Source organism: Puma concolor, chromosome C2 (assembly GCF_028749965.1).
Source record: "Puma concolor isolate L17-30 chromosome C2, mPumCon1.1.hap2, whole genome shotgun sequence".
In the NCBI taxonomy this organism is placed as follows: domain Eukaryota; kingdom Metazoa; phylum Chordata; class Mammalia; order Carnivora; family Felidae; genus Puma; species Puma concolor.
In genome coordinates, this window is record NC_141675.1 from 135754050 (window position 1) to 135760049 (window position 6000).

Here is a 6000-nt window from a genome sequence, read left to right on the forward strand (position 1 = left end):
GTATATTGAAGTTTCCTTCTGGATAATGGCATTAAGATGTGAGAAAGTTATTCTATACAGGTTTATAAAATGAATATAAAACTTTTTTTAAGTTTATTTATTTATTTTGGGAGAAAAAGAGAGAGAGAATGAACGAGAGAGAGGTAGAGAGAGAGGGAGAAAGAGAATCCCAAGCAGGCTCCACACTATCTGCATGGACCCCCAGGTAAGGCTTGAACTCATAAAACAGGAGACCAACACCTGAGTCAAAACCAAGAGTTGGAGGCTTAACCAACTGAGCCACCCAGGTGCCCCATGAATCTAAAACTTCTTAAATTCAATTTAAAAAAAAATGAAAGGATTAAAATGTGCTTTATGTAAGTCTCAGCACATCTGAAAATAAAATTAACAAATTAATATTTGCATTTGGATACTTTACCTGGCTTTCAAAAAAATGAAAGAAAACAAAAAAACATAGTGCTTCCAGTATTTTAAACTTAATGTAAAGAGTAGAATTTTGGGGGCACCTGGCTGGCTGAGTCAGAAGAGCATGAGACTCTTGATCTCCAGATTGTATATTTGAACCCCAGGTTGTGTGCAGAGATTACTTAAATTAAAAAAAAAAAAAAAAGTAGAAGGAGGAGGAGGAGGAGGAGGAGGGTGGCCATTGTAAAAGTAAAAACTCCTAATGTAGAATTAATCAGAGTGCCTATCCAGGGCCTCAGAATAACAAGTCTCATTGATAGGGACCTATACAACTCAGGGCAGATATTCACTTGTGAGGTGTGGTCAACCCTCCAGAGATACGTGTACAAAAGTGACTCTTTTTCTAGTGATTAGCAGAGAACAAGGCATGTGGCTCCCTGATTCAAGCTAAAAGGAGTCAACTTGGAGAAGTAAAGGAGAGGCTTCTTCACTAACTAAAAATAAAAGCTATAAAAATATTTTTTTCTTTTCCATATGCAAGTGTATGTTCACACAATGACAAACAATGACAAGGGTGTGATGGATAACTGTTTTCTAAACTTTTTGCATTTTTGTATGGAGAAGAAAAAAGTTATGTAAAGAGTGAAAATACGATAGGGAATAATCAGTTGTTTTGAACATACCATAACTTTATAAATGGAGAAATAGATACTTATAGAAAAAAATACTTATAGAAAAAAATCTTTCATAGGAACATGTAAATATTTCTGAGACCGTGCTCTTTTATTATGATATACCAAATGATTCAATTATGAATTTATATTCATCTCTTCTGAAGAGTCTTTAAAAGGATATCTAATACACATATCATACTGAGTTCTTGAATTGTTTGTACATTTGGTTGTTGTGCTTTCAGAGTTATTAATAAGGAATATAATTGACACATTTTTAGTACATACTAAATCAAAGAGTGTCATTCTATACTAGATAGTCATTAGCCAGTTTTTCTCAATTCTATTATTAACATAGATATCAAGTGCTGACTGCCTTGACTTATGGAAGACAAACTATATAATAGCATTTCAGGATTTGAAAATCAAATAATAAGTTAAATCCAGTATTAAAAATAAAGAATATCCTGCTAACACATTAGTATTAGTATTGACAAGATATTTAGTGCATATTTAATGGATATCTGGCTTTAATTTTTTTCTTCAGACACATCATCTTTTTGTAAAGTAGTCAATAAAATTTAGGGAAGTCTTATAACAATTAGAAAAATTTCAATCAAGAAAAATATTTATGGCAACAATAAAAATAGATCTGTTTTTGAAAATAAGTAAATATTTGGATTCTTTTGTAATTATTATGAGTACATTAATAATTAGTATGTTGTAAATATATGAAGAATAATCTAGAAACATTTTTCAAGATGCATAGGCATGAAAGAAAAAAAAAATATGTGGCACAGTTGATGTTTTCCTTCTCTTGAAATACTTCCTTCAATTGGCTTTACACTACATACATTTTTCTGTTTACTGTGACTTCATTACTGGGCCATTCTTTCTCAGTCTCTTTCCGTGGCCCTTCGTCACATCCTTAAACTCATAAAATCCAAGTGCTCCAAGGAAGTTCGCCAAAATCTCCCATTTCTATCTATTTCACTCCATTGATAATTTTACCACGTCTAGAGGCTTTAATTACCTTCCACACATGACAATTTCCAAATTTATCTCTATTGTATGCCACTCATAATCTCACTGGTTACTCAATATCCTAATTTCAATACATTGTTGCCAACTCACTTTCTCACAACAATTACTTCTATTCTCAGGGTTTTCCTCATCTCAATTAATCAAATTTCAATTGTTCTAATTTGTTGGGCCAAAAATATTAGAGTTATCATTGACTCCTTTCACTATGGTAGGTTCCCACTCCCCAATGTGACTGTATTTGGGGACAAGACTTTTAGGGAGGTAGATAAAGTTAAATAAGGTCATAAGTATGGAGTCCTAACCTATTAGGGTTGATGTCTATATAAGAAGAGAAAGAGACATCAGAGAATAGCAAAAGAGTGGAGATCAATCTCTCTCTCTCTCTCTCTCTCTCTCTCTCTCTCTCACTGTGCATGTATGTGTGTGTGTGTGCAGGCACAGAGAAGAGGCCATTTGAGGACCCAGTTGGCTCTCTTCCCAACTGATAGATAGATGCCTTCTCCGGAAGGCATAGTACAGCATAGCTCAGCTGGGTTCTAGCTCAGTCTTACCAGGTTGACATCAAGGTATTCGTAGGGCTGTATTTTTGTTTCATGTCTTTTTAAAAAATATTTATTTATTTTTGGAAGAGCACAAGTGGGGAAGGAACAGACAGAGGAGGACAGAGGATCCAAAGCAGGCTCTGCGCTCACAGTGTGACAGCAGTGAGCCTGATGCAGTGTTCAAACTCACAAACCGCGAGATCATGACCACAGCTAAAGTCCAATGCTCAATTGACTGAGCCACCCAGGTGTCCCTGTCAAATCAAACAGATGGCTCTGGGGATGAATCTGCTTCTAAACACATTCAGGTTGTTGGCAGATGTGTGTCATGTGGTTGTCAGACTGAGGTTCTTTTTCTTGGTTGTTGGCTGAAGGTGATTCTCCTCTTGTGGATGCCGCCTGCGTGCTCAGACTCATTGCCACTTTCATCTTCACTGCTAGTGTGGGTGGTTGAATTTTCATCATGTTTCTATCCTTTCTGACCTCTCCTTCTGCCTCCTATCTCCTACTTCCAGCCAGAGAAAATGCTCTGCTTTTAAGAGTTTATGGGATTAAATTGGGCCAATCCCCCAATAATAGAGGATAATCTCCCTGTTCTAAGACCCATAACCTTAATTACATCTGCAAAATCCCTTTTGCCATGCAGTATAACATATTCAGAAGTTTCAGGAATTAGTCTCTAGACACATTTGACAGCCATTCTTCTGCCTTCCACTCTGCTTATGGGTTTAAGAGTGTGTGCACGTACCTTTTTTTCCCACAATTCCTGGTTGTGATCCAGTGCAAATTAATATGCACTTTACAAATTGTTGAATAGTCAACTCTTAAGAAATCTTTTGTTTAACATTGAGATATCAATTTAATACATTCTAGTAGTGCTTAAAAAACATTGAAAATTACATAGCTACATTCTTTCTAACTTACTGCCCAAATATTTTAGATCCATTTTAGTGTTATTATTGCCTTACAAGTTCCAAGAATTATAAACAAATTTAGTGCTTGGCATTGTTCCTAAGAAATGTATAATCTAGTAAAAGGCATAAAGAAAGATCAGAAATAATTATAAAACAATATGTGATACAATATGTCATGTAGGGATTTATACCTTTTGAGTATTATGAGAATATGTGGTCACAATGGTGGGAAGAATTTGGAAAAATCTCATCAAGAACTGTATCTTGAAGAATTAAAATAATTTAAATAACATGATGCCCAGAGGAGACACCCCTAAATAAAACATATGACAAAGATATAGAAGTAAGAAAGTGCATTGTTTGAAGGACAACAGTCAGGATCTGTGATTTTTTTCTGAAAATAAATAGCATAAATCAAGACAGAAAGAGATAAGACTAGAAATGATCACATTAATAACATCTATTTATTGGGCATCTATGAAGATCACACACTCTTCAATGGGCAGATAACACAATGGGGAACCAAAATAAAATTCCAGTGGATGGACACAAATATAAACAAATGCAAGAATATATAAGTCATCAGTTAATGACGAGTATTTTATATAAAAACAAAGCCTGGCAGTAAAACTTGAGAGTATCAGAGCAGTGCGCTGGTTTGTATAAGTTGATTAGGGAAGACCTTTCAAAGAACAAACCATTTAAAGGCATATCTGAACCCATGTGTGAAAGACTGAACCATGCTGGTCTTTGAATGAAAGGCCTTCCAGGGGAAGAAAGAGAATATGAAAGGTTTTAAGACAGGTCAGGAGCAGGTTTAATTTATTTGGGAAACAGAAAGAAGGATCATACATCAGGAAGAGAAAGATCATGTGTTGGGGAGAAGAGAGAAAGGAGATGCTCTCATAAAGACATTTGCAACCTTATGATGAAGAGCCTTGACTAAAAGAGGGAAGAATTCTGATGAGTTTTATAAACTCGTTGAGTCACATATTAATGATTTGGAGCTGTATTTTAAGATGATTATGGAAACAACAAACAGTGTGAAGTTTACCTGGAAGAGATCACCAGCAGAAGACATGTTAGGGGGTTATTACAATAACCTGGTGGGGAAGCACAATGTTTGTACTTGCAGACCTGATAAAGCATTGAAGCAGAACAGGACATGAGACAAGGTAAAGAACAAGGAGATAGAAAGGAAGAAACAGGAATAAAATTTGGTACACAATTTCCAAACTTAAGTAAATAGAAGTAAGTTAGGATTGAACCCTCAATTAAAAAATATTTATGTAAGTTGCAGTTTGGATATTGTATCTGACACTACTTAAAAAGAGATGCCTCAGACTTTTGCCTATATCACTGTTCTCCTTGGTTTGATTCATACAAAAGTGGCTGCAGTAATAAAGTAATAACTTACTTTACACACCTGAAAAATCTACCACCTGAAAGTGTTGCCTAACTTCTTTTTTTTTTCATTTTTTAATGTTTTTATTTATTTTTGAGACAGAGAGAGACACAGCATGAGCAGAGAGGGGCAGAGAGAGGGGGACACTGAATCCAAAGCAGGCTCCAGGCTCTGACTTTGAGCACAGAGCTCAAACTCACATACTGTGAGATCATGACCAGAGCTGAAGTCAGACGCTTAACTGACTGAGCCACCCAGCCGCCCTAACTAATGCCTAACTTCTTAAGCCTCTCTCCTCAAGACTCCCATCCCAAGATGGGGATTTCAATCAGCTCCTCCTCTCTTGATTAAGTGAAATAAAAAGTCAATTAACTAGTCAGTACACCAATTTTATGCCACAAGTTATTTGAAAAGTGTACACAGAAAAAGATAAAAATAAATGAATGAAGAGAAGAACAGACACAGATGAAAAGTTACACACCTGAAGAGATAGAGGTGGAGGCTGCATATTTGAATTTTAGCTCGCTGCAAGTCTAAATGAATAATGTTAAGAAAAGCAGTAACATTATTGTCATTGTTCATAGATTAAGAACATTAATCTGAGGAAACTAAGCTTTCCTGGAATAATTTCAGATATATTTTTTTTCTTTTGTGGACCTACGCATCAGTGATAACAAATGGCATAATGTACAATGGCCTCAACCACATTTCCTCAACAAATGTAACTGTGGGTTTTAACGTCTGTTCTTCACAAGTTCTTTGAAGAAAGATAAGACTATAACACAAATGTGAAGAACAGGTAAATTTAGGGGATGGGAGTCAAGGAAAGTAAGCAAATAATCTACCATAATTCTGGTAGAATCTCCAAAACCAAATTACAAATAACATGAAAGTTTACAGTTTTATGATAGTCCAATCTATTCGTCTCTAGTGAAATGGATGTCTATCCACCATTATGGACTAATATGACCTCCATTATTGGCAGGTTGGGCATGTAGCTTTTGGTCTATTTGGGGAGG